General features: G+C 44.4%; 1 protein-coding gene and 1 long non-coding RNA gene across 6 annotated transcripts in view; one reads left to right on the top strand and one right to left on the bottom strand.

Annotated features, from left to right (window-relative positions):
* LOC139761399 (Fanconi anemia group J protein homolog) overlaps positions 1–25,759 on the bottom strand; it is a 1,968,572-nt gene that overhangs the window by 1,554,495 nt on the left and 388,318 nt on the right. For 4 of the 5 annotated variants that reach the window (XM_071685544.1, XM_071685606.1, XM_071685598.1 and 1 more), the window contains exon 2: positions 8,489–8,510. The exons of the other annotated variant lie outside the window; for it this stretch is intronic. The gene's annotated coding sequence lies outside the window, so the exon portion shown is untranslated. The remainder of the gene's footprint in view (positions 1–8,488; positions 8,511–25,759) is intronic. 5 annotated transcript variants of the gene reach the window in all.
* LOC139761437 (uncharacterized) overlaps positions 1–25,759 on the top strand; it is a 289,141-nt gene that overhangs the window by 211,270 nt on the left and 52,112 nt on the right. The gene's annotated exons all lie outside the window — the stretch shown is intronic.

Here is a 25,759-nt window from a genome sequence, read left to right as displayed (position 1 = left end):
GTACAATGGCACTATGCACGCATTCCGCCAATCCTCAGGCACCTCACCATGAGTCATACATACATTAAATAACCTTACCAACCAGTCAACAATACAGTCACCCCCTTTCTTAATAAATTCCACTGCAATACCATCCAAACCTGCTGCCTTGCCGGCTTTCATCTTCCGCAAAGCTTTTACTACCTCTTCTCTGTTTACCAAATCATTTTCCCTAACCCTCTCACTTTGCACACCACCTCGACCAAAACACCCTATATCTGCCACTCTGTCATCAGACACATTCAACAAACCTTCAAAATACTCATTCCATCTCCTTCTCACATCACCGCTACTTGTTATCACCTCCCCATTTACGCCCTTCACTGAAGTTCCCATTTGCTCCCTTGTCTTACGCACCCTATTTACCTCCTTCCAGAACATCTTTTTATTCTCCCTAAAATTTACTGATAGTCTCTCACCCCAACTCTCATTTGCCCTTTTTTTCACCTCTTGCACCTTTCTCTTGACCTCCTGTCTCTTTCTTTTATACTTCTCCCACTCAATTGCATTTTTTCCCTGCAAAAATCGTCCAAATGCCTCTCTCTTCTCTTTCACTAATACTCTTACTTCTTCATCCCACCACTCACTACCCTTTCTAAACAGCCCACCTCCCACTCTTCTCATGCCACAAGCATCTTTTGCGCAATCCATCACTGATTCCCTAAATACATCCCATTCCTCCCCCACTCCCCTTACTTCCATTGTTCTCACCTTTTTCCATTCTGTACACAGTCTCTCCTGGTACTTCCCCACACAGGTCTCCTTCCCAAGCTCACTTACTCTCACCACCTTCTTCACCCCAACATTCACTCCTCTTTTCTGAAAACCCATACTAATCTTCACCTTAGCCTCCACAAGATAATGATCAGACATCCCTCCAGTTGCACCTCTCAGCACATTAACATCCAAAAGTCTCTCTTTCGCACGCCTGTCAATTAACACGTAATCCAATAACGCTCTCTGGCCATCTCTCCTACTTACATAAGTATACTTATGTATATCTCGCTTTTTAAACCAGGTATTCCCAATCATCAGTCCTTTTTCAGCACATAAATCTACAAGCTCTTCACCATTTCCATTTACAACACTGAACACCCCATGCATACCAATTATTCCCTCAACTGCCACATTACTCACCTTTGCATTCAAATCACCCATCACTATAACCCGGTCTCGTGCATCAAAACCGCTAACACACTCATTTAGCTGCTCCCAAAACACTTGCCTCTCATGATCTTTCTTCTCATGCCCAGGTGCATATGCACCAATAATCACCCACCTCTCTCCATCAACTTTCAGTTTTACCCATATTAATCGAGAATTTACTTTCTTACATTCTATCACATACTCCCACAACTCCTGTTTCAGGAGTATTGCTACTCCTTCCCTTGCTCTATATATATGCTCTATATATGCTCTATATATATATATATATATATATATATATATATATATATATATATATATATATATATATATATATATATATCCCTGGGGATAGGGGAGAAAGACTACTTCCCACGTATTCCAGGAAACATAACGAAAGACACATCGACTCACATGCACGTGCATATATATATATATATATATATATATATATATATATATATATATATATATATATATACATACATACATACATACATACATATATATATATATATATATATATATATATATATATATATATATATATATATATATATACTAGTTGGCCTTCATCCATTTCCGATGCCACCCCGCCCCACAGGACACAGGGCCTTTGAAAGGTCTGTGGGGGCTTGGTCGTGGATAGGGCGCTGTGGTTTGGCTGCATTACACCGTGACAGCTCGTGTATGGACGTGACCAGATGTGGCCTTTCTTCGTATGTTTCCTCGCGCTACCTCGCTGACGTGGGGGACGGCGATCAGATGTGTGTGTGTGTGTGTGTGTGGTGGGGGGGGTGAATCAGACGACCATGGGGAAAATACGGTGCAGCTTCAGCGTGTGGCCAGGGGACACTACGGCAGCGGCAGCAGCAGTTCTACACAAGCCTCAGCCCAAGCATGTCCTTCACTCCATCAAACTTATGTTCATCAGTATTTTCCCCTGTGTATCGGTCAGTTACTGTGGCCAGATGTTGCTAACCTAACCTAACCTAACCTTAATATCTTTTAAACTGAAATGATAAGGTTTGCAATATCCCAGTTTTGAAGATACCGAGTTACTAACAATGAAAACGAACTAGTTTTTTCAAGATCTCGATGAATGACGTGCACCCCCAGGCCAATCACTCCGCTGTGGAGTCACCGCTGTAGACTTGCCTGGCCCACGCAAGGGACTGTCGTTCCATATACCAGCTTCTCGAGGCCAACAGATACACGAGGCCACAGAGAAGATGGGGCTCCTCATCCACAAGTTTACTAGACACTCAAGGTCACCTAGTATCGATAGTACCCTGGAGTATTACGTACCAGAAGTTACCAGCACAGAGGGTGTACTTTAGACTGATCGGGTATCCAAGGATGCCAGATGCTCGAGCCCTCCAAGTATTCAAGGCTAACAAGTTTCCGGCCGTCAAGTACCGATAAACGCCAGGTACCGACGATGAACAAGTCGCCAGGTATCCACTGTCACCAGGTATCAGAGGTCGCCAGTCTCCATTAACCCGCGTTTACCTGGTACCCGAAGCCACCATGTATGTATACATAGGCGCCAGATACTCGAAGCTGCCAGGTACCTCGAGTCTTCATGTACCCGCAGTTACCTGTACCCGTAGCCACCAAGTATGTATCCACAGTCGCCAGGTATCAGAGACCCGCCAGGTACACAACTGCGCAAATGGCCCGAGACTGCCAAGTATCCGTGTTCACCAGGAACCCGCGGTCTCCAGGTTCCCGTGGCTGTAAGGTGATCAATAACGTCAAGTACTGAGGTACGGAGTTATGTTCTTCAGGAACGGAGAGGCGCGGAAGGCCGAGAGTTGTCGGTCAAGGTCTTCAGTCGAGGTAAGACCAGTGTCAGAGCCCTGGGAGGCGAACAACTAGGTTCGATCGAGGCCTCTAGTTGGGTAAAGTCAGCGTCAGACCTGAGAGGAGCGGAGAACGGGGGCTGGTTGGTCAAAGACCTTTCAATCGGGTTAAGACCGCTGTTACATCCCTGGGAGGCAAGCAGAACTGAGGATTGGTCAAGGTCTGATGAAAACATGTTTCGGCAGGCGAATACCTTTTATCCAGCACGTCTGCTTTAAATTCATCTCTTGTCAAACACAATTATTTGTCTGATACAATAAAAATGATAATCACCGGCTGTACACAAGTAGCGGTGACTTGTGTTAAGATTGATGACTTACCTTTACATATCCCGAACTAAATAGTCATACTAAAAACAAGTAATCACTTTCCTTGAAAATGCAGACAGAAAAAAAAATACTTTCTGGTCAATTGCTTGCCTTTTACTTTCCAGATCGGAGGTTTTCCCTGCGAATGTCATGTTACATTCGAATATAAAACTAGAATTGGTTTCTTATATCTGCAATGACAGTGAGCCAGTCCGGGATAGTTTGGGTTTCAGAGGTCGAGCATTATTGATGACTTTCATTTGTAACAAATAAGCAACAGGTTTGCTTTTGGAGAAAGAATGAAATTAACTAATTTATATCTTCACACTCGCATACTGAAGTGAAGACTGAAATATAATTTTTGTTGTCCAGACATCTCTGACTTGAGGCACAGGTGAAGCCTGTGTCCCCCTCCCCCCCGGAGCTTTGAATGACTTGTTGCAGAAATTTATTGAATTATCAGCCAGTTAGAAAGAGAGATGGGCTGAAGCGGCTATATTGGAAGTTAGCTCAGCACGATAACTTAGTAACTTGACAGAAGGTCATCTATTAATCATTTCTATATAGTTGTGGTTCGAGGTCCGGATTTGTATCCAAGATTTTCTTTTTTATCTTTTTGAGATTTCAGCCAATCATAGCCCATTCACCCCCCCCCCCCCCCACCCCCGTGGAGGCCACGTTATCTCTTGGATCGTCATAAGAGAAAATTTCATGGAGGACAACCCATACATCATTTCTGGACTGGTTCGTTTCAAGTGACCTCGCGGTTCTTCGGGGGCGATTTGAATGTGAACGTTTTATGGGACGGCGACAGACGTGAAAAGTTCAGAGACTAACTAGAGAAGATGGTGACACGCAGAGTGATGATAACAGCTCAACAGGCCCTCACGAAATACAATCATCAAACCATCTACCCGGAATATCTTTGAGCTGTTGGCACTTTCGCCTTGCAGAGGCGATGATGTAACCCGTGTGTGGCTGCTACTGGCTTGGCCGGTCCAGTTCGTTCGCAAAAAAACTGCGTCTCCACAGATGAAGTGGCTGCTCTCGTAAAGGATGAACGGACGCATGCACGAAGCCATGTGATGGCCAGCCCGACAAACCACCTCACTAAATCCATTAAACTTGACTTCGAACGGGAGTAAATTTTCAATCGTTCTGAAAATAGATGGCGATCTTAGATAATTTCAATCTATTCTTTAATGCGACTTAGGGAGATCTGATCTTTTTTTACGGATTTCAGACAATTATACAGTGCTTGTCCCACGTTCTCATACGTAGTTTAAGACCAAATGATCATAAAATTTGCTCAAATTAATCCAAGCTGTATTTCTTTATCCCTTCTTTCATACTCATAATCTTACAGAAATAAATTAATCCAACCTTCAACCCGGCCCCATCACCCTAATTGGTCTGCCAATACCACTCAACAAAACTCTAACCATACCAGGTATCACATACGACACACGCGTGACATTAACTCCTCGCATCGCAAGCATCAACACAAAGGCCATAAACAAACTAAATGCGAACAAAACACGAGCCTGCGACAGTCTTGGGCAAGGTAAAAATCTCCTTTAGTATCCTCTAAAGACAGTTTATCCCCTCCACCCTAAGCTATGCCTCATATGTCCGATCATTCACTCAGTTGAAAGCAAACATAAAATTGCAAACCATGCAAAATATGGCTCCCGGAACAATCATTGGCTGCTTAGCAACCACAAACATTCAACATCTGGTAAATAAAACAAAATATTGAGATCTCAACACAGTCTCACTTCAATATGTTAGGCATTCGATTCACTAGACTTCTCTCACCCAAACCTCATTATAAGCAACCACCAACCACAAGTAAGAGACAAAATACTCACTCCTTCCTCACACTTCAGCAACCTATTCTCACAGATCCACCAACAATCAGGACATTGACAAAACATCCACTCACAATGATGACTCAATAGGGACCAAGTCCTCTCATCTCAGTTTTAAACTTAAGTTTACCAGGTATAAACCAACCTAAAACTACACTCCCAAAAGACATGTACAAGTTATAATCTCCCGTCTGCTTTTTGTACACCATTTTTACAGCATCACAAACACAGGTTCAACATATCACAAGATCCCCTCATGCACATGAAGCAACTTCTATGCTTTCTCTACTGAAGGCACCAAACAATTACTCTTCAGTTGTCCTGAACTCTTTCCTCTACAGACATACACACCACATTACTACACATCTTTATCTGTTGTACCTCCCAGTGGACGGGGCCAGCTGCCTGTGTGCTGCGGGAGCTCACAGAAGGGATTCTGGTCCAGTATAGTAAGTATAAATGCATTTTTATATATAAGAATATAATCACAAAGAGAAAACATACGCTGGTAACATGGTGGAAAATATCAATGTTGCTGATACAACTCTTCAATAATGCAAGTCGGTTTCTCAGGGAACATCTTTCTTATTAATTTTTTCTTTATAATGAGCTACCTTATGATCGTCCTCCACCATGCATCAACACAACTGTCATCATCGGCCTTGATTGAGAATCTCCACTTCACAAATGTCTTTTGAAACCTCTCACCCTCGTCTTCACTACATGAGCCCAATCATTTTTTATTTTCAAAATTCCGATGCAGGTCCAATAACTGTGAATTCAGGTTCATGTCTCGACACCAAATGCTGTGCCTTCTGACAATATCTTTGACAAATTCATTGTAATTACCCAACTTTTAATTTTCTAACTTCTTTACGATGACTTTAACTCTGAACCAGGCATCCTTCTTAAGGCTGTTCAAAGGCTCCTCGAATCTTAGCACCACTGAACTGCTGTTGCCTTTGCAAGCCAATAAACACGGCTTCTTCGAGTTTCACAGGGCCAAGGTGTGGGAACCTCAGGTGATGGTATTGATATCCTTGATCTTCTCTCTCTTGGCCTTCCGAGGCAAATTTCATCAGGGAAAATCTAACGTAAAGTTGCCTGTTAAAAACCCTCGTTTGTTGTCCCAAGAGAAGGACGATGACTTACATCAACACCATGAAGCCACTTGTGGTCATCGAAGTTGAACATCATCCTGACGTTTCGCAATGCGGCGTCTGTTATCAAGCAATACTGCGCTTATGATTATGGTGGAAGACTCTCATGAAAAGCATGCCATCATGAGAATCGTACTCTCTGTCCATCGCATTTATACGACCTAATCCGTTATCACATTACACTGAGGATTCACGTTTGGGATTGAAATGGTCACATTACTTTTGACAGTTTCCATATCAGTAGAGAGCTAGCTGCCTCTGAAGCCAGTAGGCTCTGTTCTTTAGCCTCTATCCAAGCAGTTTAGCGGATCATTTTAGTAAAGCTAAATCTAACATTAAGGCACTGAGCTCAACTTAATTTATTAAGTTCGGTAACTGATTATCTCAAGGAATGTAATCAACGCCATCATCTGGGCATGAAGTGTCGTCTTGGGTTTCATCGAGCGATTGTGAGACGCCTCCAAAATCACAGGTGGGTTTAGTGAAGAAATTTCGCTTGAATGCAATAGAAAGGTCATATAAGGGAAGGCTGACTCATCTGACGTTCGCCTTGTTTTTATTTGCTACAACCCGACAGATTACCCACACAGAAGTAGCCATCGTCCAGATGGTTAGCTGGTTCGTTCCATACCAATGGAACTTCGAATGACACAGTATTCTTCCTTCCACTGATCGATCGTCGTAGGTTTCCCATACGAAACCCACGCTGAATGTGGTGCTTCATGATTCAGCTGGTTGCCAAGGTTACGGCCCGACCAATCTTGAGTTACATTGTCTAACACACAGGATGATAATTTTTCTTCTGTTTTTTGCAACTGTAAGCATCCATATTTACAATGAAACTAGTTAAGCTTGTCTTCTGCTGGGTTTTGGCATTTTTGAGATTTGAAAGACAACGAAATATGCAACACAGAGAATAAATAAAATGGCTTTGGATAATATCTAACCAGAACTTCGTACATCCACGTCGTACGGACGAGCCGCAGCTGTGATGAATGTACCAGCGGTGCTTGTATTGAACCCGACGCGAGAGAGAGAAACACGAACACCCTGGAAGTAATCATGCTGAAAATACTTCGACAAAAAAACCACAGTTACTTGCAACTCTTGACACGTAGACCAATGGTAGTGATCCAGTTATCTGTTCTTGATAACATAGGACAACACTTCCCTACCAGACAACAGTGAGTCCAGAGAGCCAGCCAGCCCGCCCCACCCAATCCATCATCTGACCCATCACGATATATGACAGATAATTTGGTATATGATTCTCAAGCAAGTTTGCAAGGAGAGAGAAAGAGATAAAAAAAAAATCATCAAACGAATATAAACTTCTCTATCTATTTCCCAATAAAGATATCAGTCTAACACTCAATGAACTTGTACAATTGACTCCTTAAAAATATTTATACAGAAGACTAACATCTCAAGATATGAAATTTGTATGTGGTTTTACTAGAAGGAAGGAAGGAAAAGGCATAGAACAAAACATATGAAAAATGTTACACCCTCCCCAGTGTACAAGATCATAGACCCCTACCCAGTTTACAAGTAACCTAGCATCCCTACCCAGTGTACAGGTAACCTAGCACTCCTACCCAGTGTACAAGTAACCTAACAGCCCTACCCAGTGTACAAGTAACCTAGCAGCCCTACCCAGTGTACAGGTAACCTAGCGGCTCTACTCAGTGTACAAGTAACCTAGCTGCCCTACCCAGTGTATAAGTAGCCTAGCGGCTCTACTCAGTGTACAAGTAACCTAGCGGCTCTACTCAGTGTACAAGTAACCTAGCAGCCCTACCCAGTGTACAAGTAGCCTAGCGGCTCTACTCAGTGTACAAGTAACCTAGCACCCCTACCTAGCGACTCTACTCAGTGTACAAGTAACCTAGCAGCAGCATCTTCCTAATTACGAATATCCACTGTGGATGTACGTGGCTGGAATGACAAATATCTTACAATACATACGGTCAATGTGTGATGGTTATATCAACTCATAAATCCTGCCGTGTAGAAATTTAGAGATACATGCAGCGGGAAAATTGGTTGTTGTGCAAGCAAGTTAAATATCTAATGAACCTGTCAATATAATACTCACAGGCCCGTCCAGCTCCAGTCATCTGGAAAGATAAAAATCCCAAGTTACTTGATGGAATCCCTAAGTAAATTATATATATCCATCATCCATGTCAATATCTTTTTTAATCTATCAATAAAATCATCAGCTCAGGGAATTCAGAACATCAATCACCAGAGGGTCGGCTGGATTACAAGAGAACTACATTAACATTGTTGGTATTAGAATTAATCATGAAGTGATGATGATCGGCAGAACGAAGCGCAACGCTTGGCTTCACGCCGCAGACCACAGCGTTCTCTGGGTCTTCACGAAACTCCTCATGTCATGTCCCAGCAACTGTCTTTTTTTTCTTTTTTTTTTAATTGCTATTGTTAATATAATCATTGGAAGTCTAGGCCCTTATATAATTTAGGTTTTGCTTGGAGAGGAGCCTGAAGCTGATGATGTATGTCATAATATATATATATATATATATATATATATATATATATATATATATATATATATATATATACACACAAACACACACACACACACACACACACACACACACACACACACACCCACGTGGAAATGAAACACGATAAGTCCCAAATGCACTTTCGTATAATAATCACATCATCAAGGGAGATGCAAAAAAGAAAAAATATAACAGTGTGTGTGTGTGTGTGTGTGTGTGTGTTAGAGTTGGAATTATTCTTTCTTCACATCAGTTATAACTGTAGGATATGAACTGCATTAAAAAAAATCTTGAATGAATTTAAAAACATTAATATAGTGATTATCTATGACTTCATCGTATATCATCTTGGAGCAGAATGAGAACTCTTTTTCGGGGAACATTTACCACAGGTGCACCACAGTGGCACCGTCACTACACCACAGTCACTATGCCAATGATGCGGAGGTGAGCCCCGGCCTCCCTAATGCCCGCGCCGGTAAGGCGGCCACGGGAAAAACATGTCAATAACCAGATCTTCCCAAGGAGCCGAGTTCGAGAACCACTTCCCCCCTTTTTTTCTCTCGCTCCACTGCCTCCCCGATCACCGCCCGGCTAATTTGCATGATGGACTCCTTGTATTTAAATGTCGGGTCGAGTCATGAAACATAAGCGGCAAGCGAGGCATGCAGCGTACGATCAGCACAGGCTATTAGCTTCTGTCTCCCGAGTTCGCCTCCAGGATCCATCACCACTGTCTTCTCCGCTCTAATGACCTAACCCACCGTCTTGTAAATCATCCTGTTGGCTCTTACCGTACCTTGGGGTAAGGATGCGGGGGATGTTCTGCGATATATGGAGGGATGGATTCGTCTTTGCAGATCGCCGGCGCCATTTTCATTGGTAATTCATGTTAATGTGGACAGATGGCGGGAGGAGCGAGGAGGCTTCACCCATCCAGCTGGTATAATGCATCACGGGTGACCGCTCCTGCGTCCCAATACCGTCAACAGACTTATAAATCCCATTGGGAAACACCGCAGTCTACTGCCCCTCCGCCGTGGATAAAGCCAGAAGGGCCCCCTTGCCTTCAGACAAACAGGCAGGGTCACTATATACCGAGGGGATCGAGGGGAAATAAGCTACGTAGTCCATCTGCAGCATGGCACACCGAAGTCCACACGGCGAGGGTCAGGATGCGGGATTGTACACTAGCGGAGAGTGTCGGCAGCCACACGGGGCGTCAGTGTAATGTCCTCATTCCCCGGCAGGAGCGGCGACAGCCAGCTGACAGCCACCCACACACACAGACACACCTGCTGACACTCACACTAATCACGCCCACACCCACCGCTGACACCTGCTGCACCCTCGTTAACCCCTGAGACAACTTGGATGTTGTCACCTGTAGGCTGGAACAGATGAGGTGATGGGAGCGTAGAGTGAAGGGAGGGTACGAATGGGATGGAAGGGGGACGAATGGGTGGAAGGAGGGTACAGATGAGGATGGAGGGACTGAATTAAGTGGAGGAAGGAGAAGAATGGGGAAGAGAAAGGAGACAAATGGGGATAAGGTAGAGGACGAATGAGGACAAGGAAGAGGAGAATAGGGCGAGGAGGGAGGGGAAGAATGGGAGAAGGGAGGAGACAAACGGAGTGGAGAAAGAGGGATAAACGAGGTGTGAGGAAGGGATGAATGACAGATGTGGGGCATGAGGAGGACAAATGGGCAGTTTAGGAATTGTCATGTGAATACGGAGGCTTTTGTCTGTGTGTATATGTGTATGTTTTATGAAAGTGCGCGTTCATATGCACTTAGTTCGTATATATATATATATATATATATATATATATATATATATATATATATATATATATATATATATATATATATATAACACAATCTTCTCAAGTGCTTTCGTGTATTCACACCTTCAGAGGGGAACAGGGAGTAAGGAACAATCAACACAAAGTCAGTATACATAACTAGTAGTCGTGTGACATCTAGTGGCAAGAAAGTATCTGGCACATGGCGGTAGCTGTCACCTGGTCGACTGCCACTTCACTGTTAAACACTCAAAACATACCCAGCTGTTTATAGATCTTGCCTACGATGAAAGTACCCAGTGTGTGCACTTCATCGCTGATACTCGTGCTACACGTCTGCACCTACACCATACGAGAAGATTCAGTAAAAGAATTACATGGTATAACTGTGCAAGTATTCGTGCAGTCAATATCATGATTACTATCCTCAACATGTGTGAACGAGGAAGTGGAAGCCTGTCTTGTCTTCACGCCATATACGTGTTGCTTATATCTGGCGGCAAGATCCTTACACGTCTCTCCTTCATTAACACCCACACTTCACGCGGACATGATAAATTATTCTCAAATGAAAAATTAATCATTTCTTCGTAAACTGTGGATTTAAGCTTCATACCTTTTCATGACAATGTGTTCTTTTATTTCACACACACACACACACACACACACACACACATATATATATAATCTTTCTTTTTAACTTAATCGCCGGGTCCCGCTTTAGCGAGGTAGCGCAAAAAACAGACGAAAGAATGACCCAACCCACACATACACATAAACATCCACACACGCACATATACATGCCTACACATTTTAACGTATAAATACATATACATACACATATACATATCTACACATGTACATATTCATACTTGCTGCATCATCCATTCTCGTCGCAACCCCGCCCTGCCCCGCGAGGTAGCACTTAGGAAAAGACAAAAAGGCCACATTCGTTCACAATCAGTCTCTAACTGTCATATATAATGCACCGAAACCACAGCTCACTTTCCACATCCAGGCCCCACAAAACTTTCCATTTTTTACCCCAGACGCTTCACATGCCCTGGTTCAATCCACTGAAAGCACGTCGACCCCGGTACACTACATCGTTCCAATTCACTCTATTCCTTGCACGCCTTTCACCCTCTTGCACGTTCAGGCCCCGATCGCTCAAAATCTTTTTCACTCCATCCTTCCACCTCCAATTTGGTCTCCCGCCTCTCCTCGTTCCCTCCACCTCTGACACATAAATCCTCTTAGTCAATCTTTCCTCACTCATTCTCTCCATGTGACCAAACCATTTCAACACGCCATCTTCTGCTCTCTCAACAACACTCTTTTTACTACCACACATCTCTCTAACCCTTTCATTACTTACTCGATCAAACTACCTCACACCACATATTGTCCTCAAACATTTCATTTCCAACACATCCACCCTCCTCCGCACAATCCTTTCTATAACCCATGCCTCACGACCATATAACATTGTTGGAACCACTATTCCTTTAAGCATACCCATTTTTGCTCTCCGAGATAACGTTCTCGCCTTCCACGCATTCTTCAACTGTCCCAGAACCTTCGCTCCTTCCCCAACCCTGTGACTCACTCCTGCTTCAATGGTTCCATCCGCTGCTAAGTCCACTTCCAGATATCTAAAACACTTGACTTCTCCGTGATAACATTCTCGCCTTTCACACATTCTTCAACGCTCCCACAGCCTTCGCCTCCTCCCCCACCCTGTGACTCACTTCCGCTGCTAAATCCACTCCCAAATATCTAAAACACTTAACTTCCTCCAGTTTTTCTCCATTCAAACATACCTCCCAATTAACTTGTCCTTCAACCCTACTGAACCTAATAACCTTGCTCTTACTCGCATTTACTCTCAGCTGTTTTCTTTTACACACTTTACCAAACTCAGTCACCAACTTCTGCTGTTTCTCACCTGAATCAGCCACCAGCGCTGCATCATCAGCGAACATATATATATATATATATATATATATATATATATATATATATATTCCATGCGTGTCGTAGAAGGCAACTATAAAGAACGGGAGCGGGTAGCTAAAAATCTTCCCTTCCTGTACTACTTTCTATAAGAATGAAGAGAGCAGGGAGCCAAGGGAGGAATTTCCCCTATAAGGCCCTGTTATTTGTTCTTGACGCTACCTCACTCACGCGGAAAATGACGAGCACGTACGATATAAGGGGCAAGAGATATAGCCAGGCTCGACTGCAGGTTGTGGATGGCAACGGTTATGAAGATGGGGAAGTATGATTCTCAGACATTTGGGCAAGGGGTAGGGGAGATGAAGGTAAGAGGGTAGTAATACAAGAGGCGCGAGCTAATGGGGAGGATAGGGTAAAGCCGTGGGGAATGAGTGAACTAAAAGGGGTAAGTCTATGAATGAGAAAGAGAATGGAACTGGAGAACTGAGCCCAACTTGAATAGAACAGCAGTGAAGATGGGTGAGGGAGGAACGAATCTACGTTCCTTACCCTGAGGCAGATTAGCTCAAAAGAGGGAGAAGTCTCAATGTGTGCTACAATTGGCCCCCTACACAGGAGATAATAGGAGGCAAGACATTATAACAATAGACGTGTGAAGGGACTTGAACACAGAGAGAGAGAGAGAGAGAGAGAGAGAGAGAGAGAGAGAGAGAGAGAGAGAGAGAGAGAGAGAGAGAGAGAGAGAGAGAGACAGAGAGAGAGAGAGACAAAAGAATTCCATTATGTGTTAGGCACAGCAGCAGCAGGTATAATTGATGCAGACTACCTCAGAGTTCGATGGGGCGTCACAAGAACACGTTGCGGTGATGCACTCCAGACTTCAGTGCAGACAATTGCATTTGGAGTTGCTGGCAGTGTCCCCGTCAGGGGTGAGGAACCTTGGGATGGCGAATCGAGGGAGGCACAGAGAATGGGAGATCAAGGGTGTTAAGCTGAGGACGTTGGGAGGGAGGAAAGAAGGGAAACTCGGGATGGTAGTCTGAGAAAAGAAACACATAGGAAGGGAGAAATGGGATGGTACGCTGGGGAGGGAGGCACATAAGAAGAGAGACTTAGGGTGGTATACTGAAGAGGGGAGGTACAGAGGAGGGGAGATCTGGAGAAGTATGCTGGGAATGGGAAGCAAAGACGAGGGGAAACCCGAACTTGTAAGCTGGGGAGGGAAGCACAGAGGAAGAAACGGAGACCTGGGTTTGTAAACTGGGGAAGGAAACACAAAGGAGGGCAGACCTGGCGTGGTAAGCTGGGGATACGAGCCGCAAGGGAAAGGGGGACCTGGGTTGGTATGCTGGGAAGGGTGGCACAGAAGAAAGGGGTACCTGGGTTGGTATGCTGAGAAGGGTGGCACAGAAGAAAAGCGGACCTGGGACGGTAATTGTCAAACGAGAGATGAAACTAGAGCAAATTGGCATCCCCGGAGAGAGAGAGAGAGAGAGAGAGAGAGAGAGAGAGAGAGAGAGAGAGAGAGAGAGAGAGAGAGAGAGAGAGAGAGAAAAGACGGCGAGAACGAGAAACTCGAACTATGAAGATAAGTGAACGTAACACCATCAAGAGGATTTGGGGACGAGAGACAGGCCCACGAGAACGGACATGAGCACAGGCGCTGTCTCCTCTGGCGTCGAACGAGCTGCTGTGATGTACCGTTGTGATGTCTCGGCGGAGTCAATCACTGAAGTCAACTCGTGACGTCAATTACTGGAATCTATTGAAGACGTTGGTGTCTGTGGTCAGCGACGTCAGTTGTATAAATCAATCGGCTGCGTGTTACTTAAGACAGTCAGTGACGTCAGGTTACTTAAGTCATTCAGGACGTGTTACTTAAATCGGACAAGTGACGTCAATTACTGAAATCAAACACTGACACCAATGTCTGAGTTTGCACCTGTAAAGTGACGCCTAAGAGTAAAGAAAACGCAAAAGTCACTGCAAACATTCATTATATATTAACTCATATTGTTGTATAGGAAGGCTGAAAACTCTCAGCCTTCAACCAACCTCCACCAGCAGACACAGATTACTCTAATCTGATCTGGAAAATAGTTTTCTCGTCCGTCATCCAGACCAGGAGGGGAACACATGACCCGACATGAGTGGGTGGCCTATGACACAAATGCCAAGTGAGGACTAATTCGCCTTCCAACTATGCCTCGTCTCTTTGGTTATGGACTCACGACGTCCACATCTCATTGACTCGAAGAGCAATAGAGCCTTCGGTTTCTGTCTTCAGCCTATCGATATTTCTTTCTAATTCCACTCTGTCCTAATTCTTCTCTCTCCCATCTTTGTTAAATGACTGAACCTCCAACACGTGCACGCATGTGTACAATTAATCAGTCAACTAAGAATAAATATACCGCATATACATGCAGCATGTCAACACACAGAAGGCATGGTACCCATATACAAGGTTAAGAGACGAGGGCAACAAGAGTGTAAAACTCTCCTCCCGTCATCACACACAGACACTGGAAAAGGTGCAGATGGGGTTATGCACGATAAGCAATGGTCTCTGCTACACCGGATATAGAGAACGCGCTAAACAAACTCGCCCGCCGAACTCTAGCCATCAACCGAACCTCCTTCGTCAGTTCGGGAAGTTCGCCTACGTCACCGTCGAGTTGCATTTTGACGCCACAAACGCGTCCAGCCCATACCAGCTCCTGCAGATCGCGACAGAAACAGCCTCATTCCGTCCATTATGACCATTCTGAATATCTTTATTATTATTATTATCATTATTATCATTATTATCATTATCATTATTATTATTATCACTATCATTATTATTACTATCATCACCATTATCCATTACAGGAGTAACCTCGTCGCAGTCTGTCAACCAAGCTATGGTAATCATATGCTAATCAAGAAAGTAAACATTTCCCGCTCTCCATCCCGTGGAACATGTTCCGTTCCTTGTTCTTGTCATGTTCTCACAGAACTGGCGGTGTTCTCGTCTCTCTCCCTCGGCCACTGGAACACCCGTCGGCTGTTTTTAGGAAAAGAAGAAATTGCCTGGTCTAAATCCTAGGCGCCCTGAGCAAGGAATGTTTTGTTTAATTTATATTCCATAAAAAAATAAAGATTTTCTTTTCAGTAAAATGTCTGTGGTCGTTTTGCCTTTAACAATAACACAACTTAACAATTATGTATAAAATTTTGGAAAGATTTGATACCCCGAAGATATTTCAGTGTGTTCAAGATTATTACTGGACGCTAAAGACGCGGGTTTTACATGAATATTGTACGAATTTCTCTCCCTAATGAAAGATGTATACAATAGGGCACGAGTTGCACATGCTTTGCCCTGCCAGGTAAGGAGGTCATGCATACAGCATGGTTACGAAGGCTGAATCATGAACCAAGGTAACCTCAGATCATGCACATTTTTTTTCTTTTTTTTATCCGTACTGCTCGCTCTGCACAAGAAGCCAAACGGACCATTACCGGCCATCCGCTTCTCGGTTGACGTAACAGATACTGTCCTGTGTCATAAGCCAAACGGACCAATCACGGCCTTCCACTTCATGGATGACGTCTCAAATACTGCCTTTGTCATAGACCAGACGGACTAACCACGGCCCTTCACTTGTTGGTTGACGTCACAGATTCTCCCCCAACCAACTAGCCCTACCTACAGTGCTCATTTCGAATGAGAGAACCTAATCCAACATCACTAGACCTAATCAAACCCTGAGTTCAAGGGCAACGTATATGACAAATGTCATCCAGGAGTATAGGCAGAGCTGGCACGGAGGTCGGGGTCAAGCCTACAGGTATATAGGCAGTGTAGGCCACCGAGTGACTGACTGTTCCATCTGGTTCATAATGCCATATCATGCAAGACTTGGGGGTCAGATACAACCCGTCCACCAGAAAGCTGTCGGCCGCGCGCCCCTCCATGTAGCAGGAGAAGCCTTTCTGGATGTGTTTTATAAACTCTAAGTCAACTGCTCATCATGAAAGGGATACTGTACATTCACGAGGATATACATCAGTGCTAAAAAAAAAAGTTTCCAGCACCATTGCTAAGTGTCCCTGATGAGTTCCATTCGTCTTCCCTCGTACATATTCCCTTTCGTCAAGACTTTATCTACAAGACACACCAACGTTCACATCTATCTCACACTTTCATTAAGATGTGATGATTACCATTTTCAATTACTGAGCGTCACATTTTCTTTATATCTTATCGCCGTTCTCGCACTCACATGGTAGCGTCAGGAACTGGAGAACAATGGCCTCTTTTGCACACATTTAAGTCTCTTTAGCTGTCCTATTTAGCGTAACGAAATCTTAAATTACCGCTATCAGCTAAGGTTTAGCGTTACCGTCCAGACATGTTCCTTTTAAGGCTGCTAATTGAGCTTGGCCATCGCCAGATTCCTGTTAATAAACGGTTCAGAATGTATAATCAACACTAACGGTGACTGTTGAGGCGGGTCATGTACGGGGCGTCCGTGTCAGAGGAGCTGGTGGTGCTGCGGGTGCGGTGTCTCCTAGAGGTCGGTGCCGCAGGCGCAGGTTGGGCGGCCCAATGGACACTTAGACGTGTGTTTGTGTGTGTGTGTGTGTGTGTGTGTGTGTGTGTGTGTGTGTAAAATATCCTTGTGTAGCATGATGTAAAACAAAAATGCTCTCCTTTCAGTAGTACATGACCAGCCACATAATCCTCCTTCGTATCACGTTGACGCTGCTGTAGGAACAGACAGACAGACGACGGGTGTTGCCAAGCCAAATTTCCCCAGCAAACGTGGACAAAGGGACGGTAATTGCTACGCGCTGCCTGGAAGAAAATGTCACACATTTCACACAACAGGAGAATAAACGTGTATTTTCACAGGCCATTTATTGTATACATACTACTAGTTCATAAAACGTACACAAGGAATCAGATAACACTGGCTTACCATCTCCGCCTCCCAACTCATCCTGAGAAGAGCAACAAAACCAATTCCCTCATCCAAATATAAGCCTTATTAAGAAAGACTCTTAGCCCTAAAATTATCATCTCTAAAAAAGTGTAGACTTCGGGAGCTAAATGATCCTGACTATGTAGCACATGGAATTTCACATCGGTTACAGATTTAATGAATGGGAATAATAGCATGAAATCATAACGAATGGGAAAGAGGTACTGGAAAGCACCGAACTGCCAGAAAATTCATAAGCAGACAGTTAATTCGCTGGGGACAAGTACAGTCCTAAGATGTGGAGAAGAGCGACTGTCGTACCCATCTTTAGGTAAGGAGACTGAGAAGTTGAGCTGGACTACAGGCAATCCATACGGATACTAACTACCAGGATATAAGGTGCAGGAATCTGAGGGTGAGAGGGACTTGGAGGTCAACACTGTACCTAACCTGTCGCTGGGGCTCCTCCTTGGAAGAATTGACTGTACAGGAGACAAAGTATCTGCAGGAAAATACTGACGTTTATGTTCATATGGAAATCCTCAGTAAAGTGTTCGAATCCTGTAATGAGACCACAGCTAGAAAATGTGTCTCAAGTTTGGTTACTGAACTAAAATTTGCACAGAAACAGTAGAGAAGGTCTAGAACAGGCCGAGAAGAATGGCACCAAAGTTAAGAAAGAGTCGGGATGATAGGTAAGAGGCAGTAAGCATGTCCATTACAAAAGAGAGATGAGTAATGGGTGACTTGAACAAAGCTTGACTTTTAAAACCAATCTGTTGATGTCATTAGAAAGCACTTCTGCCAAGAGAAGCAACGTTAAAGCAATGCGAGGCCACAGCACGAAATTAGAAATTTCACAGAGGAGATGTAAAGAAGAACGATTACAGTAGAGGAGTAATGGCGAGACTTGAATACGCTAATGGATAACACTGTGAATGTAGTGAAGATATAGAAGTTTGAATAGTTGTACGATGGTAAGGGAAGGTCGGAAAAGAAAAGAAAAAGAAATGGTGTAGAACTCCATCCCCATACAACACATGTAGAGAATTACACACACACACACACACACACACACACACACACACACACACACACACACACCCAAAATGGGCCCCCTGCCCCTCCTACGCCCTGAGCGCAAGTGGCAGATACTCGAAGGGGGGATGGGGGGGGGGGGGAGGCCGGGTGAGGCTGACGGCACCATACTAGGGCCCTCCTCCCTCCCCCCCCATGATTTTTGTCGCTCCCGCCATAACAAAACAATCCAGGAGGCTACAAAAATACGTCTTCCCCTCCGCTACATATCACAGCACGTCAGAGGTAAATACTGAGAGCCCCAGGACTGCTCACCCCCCCCCCCAACCCCAGTACATCCCCTTCCGAGGCAGCCATGTTAGCCTCTCCCCTGAGGCCTGACAGACCAGGGCGTGTGCTCTGGCGACATGGGTCAGGTTCTTGCTTCGTTTTACTTTACATTTTACGTACACAAAAATACTCTTGTACCTCGTATTTCCTGGAGGGTAAGGGGAGGGAAAAAAAAAAGGAGGGGGTGGGGGGTTGAATTTTTATATGTCGTGGCCCATGTTTGGTATGCAAGAAAAAAACACCCCCCCCACACACGGCCGGTAATGTTTTTAAACCTCCAGAGGGGGCGCTGGTGGGAAACATGGTCAACATATATTTCCAGTGTTATTCTGATGTTTATGTAAATTGTGTTCATGCCGACGCTGGTGCATACTGTCTGTATTCACCTCTGAGAAGATAAGGTAGTGTCTGAGGCGCGGGAACACTGTTACCATCACAGTGATAAAAAAGAAATTGAGAAAGTCCTTAAAGAAAAAGCAAGAGAGAGAGATAGAGAAAGAGAGAGAGAGAGAGAGAGAGAGAGAGAGAGAGAGAGAGAGAGAGAGAGAGAGAGAGAGAGAGAGAGAGGAGAGAGAAAAGACTTTCATTCTTATCGGTGCAAAATTCCACCACATACCACTACCACTGCCCTTACTATCATATCACAGCTACCACGATCTCCAGGACCCTATTACCACTGCCCCATTACCAATTTCCCTAGGACCCTATTACTACTATCTATCACAAACAGCACAACTAATGATACTGCCACTATCTCCAGAACCCTATTACCACTAACCACTCCAGTGCTACTAACCCCAATACCCTGTTGTCTCCATCTCCCATGACTACTGCCCCACCACTAGTGGCCATTATCTGTCTATCTTCATCACTACTACCCCTACAGTACCACGCATACTTTACTAGTACTACCACTATCTCCAGGACTTTGTAACCACGATCCTACCACAACTACAACGATCCCCAAACTCCTGTTACCAGTAAATCATCAACAGTACCTCCGACATCAGAACCACGCTACCAACACCCATCTACCACAATTCCTCTCCATCATCTCCAGGACCTTATCATAACTATCACCATCTACACTATCACCATAACCACAATTCTACTACCATATACTATCATCTAGATGACCCCCCACACCAGTACCCCCTCCAGCATTACCACAATCCCACCACCACTACCACTATCTCCTGGAACCATCAGCTCCGGACAGACGAATCGGCTAAAGTCCGTCAGATGACCTCAGGGCGTACGGCACCAGCCTACAGTGTTGCCGCCACTCAGTCAGTCCAAACTCTTCACCGTTCTCACCACAAATAATAAAATAAAATCATATACGTATCACACTACCTTCATTTACAGGTATCATTTTTTTTTTGAAACTTAGTTTTTGTGATTAGATAAGTGTAGGTTTATGGTGCGTTACGCATGGGCTGTTGGGGGAGTTTGAAGATGAACATGGTGCAACGTGGCGGGGTTGGCGAGCCTGATGATCTAAGGGGCAGGCCACCACGCGCCAATATTGCGGTGAACGGCAATAAATGAGAATGAGATTGATGTGATCTTACCGCCAGGGGGAGGGGAAATGGACACCAGCAGGAAGGGGGAATGTGGGGGTGGGGAGATGGGGAGGATGAGGCGGAGAGACCGTGGGGGGAAGGGGAAGTCTGGGTGGGGAGGTAGAGGAAGAGGGGAGGATTTCAAAAGGACGGGTGAGGGGTGGATATATATGAAGGAGGTAGAAGGGCAACTCATGTACAGATATAAACATAATAAGGAGTTACAAGATCCAGACAACTGTTACCATGTTATAATATGTAAAATAAGTGGCGGTAATCATATATATATATATATATATATATATATATATATATATATATATATATATATATATATATACACTCTTCATCATTTTTCTTTCATACTATTCGCCATTTCCCGCGTTAGCGAGGTAGCGTTAAGAAGAGAGGACTGGGCCTTTGAGGGAATATCCTCACCTGGCCCCCTTCTCTTTTCCTTCTTTTGGAAAATTAAAAAAAAACGAAAGGGGAGGATTTCCAGCCCCCGCTCCCTCCCCTTTTAGTCGCCTTCTACGACACGCAGGGAATACGTGGGAAGTATTTGTGTGTGTGTGTGTGTGTGTGTGTGTGTGTAGAGAGAGAGAGAGAGAGAGAGAGAGAGAGAGAGAGAGAGAGAGAGAGAGAGAGAGAGAGAGAGAGAGAGAGAGAGAGAGAGGTGGGGACGAATATGCAGTCTGTAGGGGATGAGCGGGGGAGGGGGGGTGGTAGGAAGTGAGTCAGTTGCTATGTGCTGATGACACAGCACTGGTAGCAGAGTCGAATGAGAAACGGCACAAGTTGGTGACTGAACTTGGATGAGTGTGAAAGGAGAAAGCTTTGAGTAAATATGAATCTAAGCAAGGTTATGTTCAGCAGGATAGAGGGACAGATAGGTTGGGGTGTGAGTCTGGAGAGAAATTGTAGGAAGTGAAGTGTTTTAGATATACTGAAGTGGATATGGCGGCAAATGGACGCAGAAATGGTAGGGTAAGGGGGCCAGAATCTGGGGGATCGAAGAATATGTGGAAGGAGAGGTTGTTATTTGGGAGGGCGCAAATGTGTATGTGTGAGGGATAGCAGTTCCAACAATATTCATAAGGATGCGAGGCATGGGCAATAGTGTTGTAAGGAGAAGGGGGATGTGTTGGAAATTAATTATTTGAGGACAATATGTGGTGTGAGGTGGTTTGATCAAGTAATGAAAGGGTTCTCTTAAGATAGATGTGTGGTAATAAAAAGACTACAATTGAGAGAGCTGAGGAGGATGTGTTGAAATGGTTTGGACATATGGAGAGAACGAATGGGGAGCACGACCCTTGAGCACGAAGGTAAGACCTGAAGCAAAAGGTAAACCCTTTAAGCACGTGGGTACGACCCTTGAGCACGAAGGCACGACCCTTGAACACAAAGGTAAAACCCTAAAGCACCAAGGGAACACCCTTGAGCACGAGAGTACGACCCTTAAACACGAAAGTACGATCCTTGAGCACGTAGGTAAGACCCTTGAGCTCGATGGTAAGATCTTTGAGCACGAAAGTAAGACCTTTGAGCACTTAGGGTTCTACCTTTGAGCACCAAGGTACGAACCTTGAACGCGAGTTTACGACCTTGAGCACAGAGTAGGCAAGATGGTCTGGCCTTTGACCTTCCCATTAAGAGTCAGGTCAAAGGCCAGACCAAGAGAAGCACGGCAACGGTGTACTCATCAAGAGGTCAGCCAGCCAGACAGGTTAGGTGAAACATTATCAAACCTGGCTCAGTGTACACAGAAGCTGCTTCGTCAAGGCCAGCAAGCCGCCTGGCGCGCACCTCCCCACATGACAATGACCTTATGTTCTGTGGTGTCCAAGATGAGGTGACCAGGTTCTTACATCATCAAGGTGAGATCCTCAGTAATGTCTTTCATCACGCACCAGGAGTGAAAATATTCTGTCATGTATTTAACAACTGTATACTACCAGCTCCCCTCCTGTTGCCACCAGCCCCCTCCTGCAGCGACCAGTCCCCTCCTGTAACCACTCGCCCCTACCCGCAGCCACCAGTCCCCTCCTGTAGCTACCAGCCCCCCACTTCTGCATGGTGCGTGACTCTTCAAGGGCTGAACATTCACTGATGCCAATGGATTATTGACACATTTGTCACTGTGGCGTTAAAAATACAATGAAAACCAGTACCAGACCAGACAGGTTGTTGCTGTTTGCTGCTGACCAACCCTTGATAACAACAAACAATCAGTAAGGGCCAAGTTCCCGTCATGGACACCCCTGGAAGGGTCATTAGACCTGTCAGTGAGGGCCAGGTCCCCTGACATGGACATACCTAAGGACTCTCGAGCATAGATACAAACTATCATCTGGTTAATCCTGTAACATCCGTGGTGCTCTTCCCCAACCCAAGTTGATACTCAATCATCTACCAGATAGAATGTGAACCGTTAGGTGAGTTATACACTATCTGCCCGTGCCGGGGATCGAACAAAGGCTTAGTGGATTAAAGATCAGCGACGCTAACCGCTACTCCACCTGGGCACTAACCAGAAACTCATTTTGTTCAGTTTTGTCTCCACTGGGGTTAAAACCTTCTCAAGTGTACGATTTAGACACATCAATTAGTAAACCACAGGTTCATTCTGTTCCACTGTCGTGGACGTGAGGGACGTGGAAGAGGAGGGAAACTTCTTGTATTCTACGGTGATCTCTTCCACACTCATCCTCCTCCTCATGCTACACCCTACCTCCTCTCAATTCTCCCAACAGCAGTTTCTAAAGACTTCAAATAACCACAAAACACACTGACCAGTCTACGAATGGTGCCCGTTGCCCGTCTCCCTGGCATGACTCTTGCAGGCGTGCGACGGGAGCTTCTTTCCGTCTCTCTGACGTGGCTATTTCGTCACAAATCTCCCACTCTATCCATTCCACCCTCCCAACCGTTAGACGTCATTCACAAGTCTCCCAGACTGTCTTTCCCATCCTCCTCCTAGAAGCCAAACATCCCACGAAAGTCTTCTTGTACTGCAAATCCTATCCTCTTAGCTGGTATATGTCTTCACATGTCTCCTCCACTATCTGTCTCATCTTCCCAGGAGTCATACGGCCGTCTGTCTCCTACACTATCCATCTCATCCTCTCAGTAGTTATATATCTGTCACGACAACTTCAACAGTTTTTCCACAGTTCCTTCAATAGCTGCTCTCTTGTCTCGAATCAAACCAAACGTTCTAAAAGACCATTTACTGAAGATAAACTTTCTCTGAATCAATGCAACGGTTTCTGCTGAAACAGAATCATCAAAATCTATTTCTATCACTGAGAGTAAGGTAATTATGACACAAAACCGCCCAAATTCATTTTCCACCACTGGAGTTATGGTACTTTGACCACTAAACCGAGAATGTCTATTTCCGTCACTAAGATCACTGGTGCTATTCATATTCACATAACAAAGGTGTACACTAATAGGGACATGGGTCCATATCATATGCAACTGGTGTAAATGTCTTCATTTTCCAAGAGAAGCGATTATATATATGTATATATATATATATATATATATATATATATATATATATATATATATATATATATATATATATATATATATATATAACTGGTATGTTTGCAGGTATAGGAGTCCTAGCAATACTGTATGGATGCGAGGGATGGGCTGTGGATGAGGATATGCGGAGGAGGGTGGATGAGTTGGAAATGAAATGTTTCGAGAACAAGATGTGGTGTCAGGTGGTGTGATCGAGTGGTGTGAGGTGGTATGATCGAGTAAGTAATAAAAGGGTAAGAGAGAGATGTGTGGCAATAAAAAGACTGTGGTTAAGGGAGCTGAAGAGGTTGTGCTGAAATGGTTTGGACAAAAGGAGAGAATGAGTAGTAAGGAAAGGTTGCCAATGTGAAGGGACAAGGAGAAAGGGGAGACCATGATGGAGATGGAGAGAAGGAGTGAAAAACATTTTGAGGGATAAGAGCCTGAACATGAAGTGTGAAAGGCGTGTAGGGGATAGAGTGAATTGGAACGATGTTGTTTACAAGGGTCGAAACACTGTTAATGGACTGAGTCAGGGCATGTGAAGCGACCAGAAGAAAGCATAAAAAAGTCTGTGGGGTTGTGGATAGGGAGCTGTGGTTTCGGTGCAATGCACATGACAGCTAGAGAATGGACGTGAGCAAATGCTGCCTTTCCTCGTCTATTCCTGGCGCTACCTCGCTATCGTGGGAAACGGCCATGTGCATTGTGTGTGTATATATATATATATATATATATATATATATATATATATATATATATATATATATATATATATATATCATACAAAGCGCGTTCATATACACTTTATTCGTATATGTATATATATACGCGGGAGACAGCGACAAAGTATAATAAAATAAAAATATATATATAAACCGCTGCTTACCTACTGGAATAGAAAAAAGTATGAGAAAGACAAACCACAGAATTACGACAAAGAAAACAACACAAACAGTCAGACAAAACAGAAAGGGGCAGACCATCCTATATGGTCAGAAACACACACACACAGGCAGCCAGCCAGCCTGCCAGGGACCTAAACCCGTAGAGACACATCAAGATAATATCCTCTGAACGACATCAAGATGAGAACTGTATTTATGATAGTGTGGGTAAGACACTGTTGTGTTGTTTCTCCAGTGGGGAAAAAGGGTAGCTTACGGAACTGGATGTAGGCTATGTTATGAACCTCGTACACTATGTTATGTTATGTTGGACAGTGCTAGGTTGTTCAGATCTGGAAGGGATAGGGCGGGCGGGGATGGGAAGGACTGGAGTCTCATGGCTGACCTAAGTTGGGCTACGCCGCTGCCTTAAGTTTAGTTGGGCTGCGTTCAGCTGGCTTAGGAAGGGGAGAGCTTGGTTAGGTTATGTTGGAATGGCTTGTTCCGGGTTTTCCTGCACTGAGATGGCTAGGCTATACTTACCCCAGCAATGACAACACTGTGGTGGGCAAGACTGGGTTGGGTTGAAGCAGAGTGAGTTACGTTTAAGCAAGAAAGGTAGGAGTGAGTTCAACTGGGCTAACTTAAAGTTTAGACTGCGTCATCCTAAGCTGAGTTCTAAATCTTAAAAGGATGAATATCCTTAATACATAAGAGCATGAGCAAAATCAGTA

The sequence above is a fragment of the Panulirus ornatus genome, chromosome 3 (genome assembly GCF_036320965.1).
Source record: "Panulirus ornatus isolate Po-2019 chromosome 3, ASM3632096v1, whole genome shotgun sequence".
Taxonomy (NCBI): Eukaryota; Metazoa; Arthropoda; class Malacostraca; order Decapoda; family Palinuridae; genus Panulirus; species Panulirus ornatus.
This window is presented reverse-complemented; position numbering and strand designations above follow the sequence as displayed.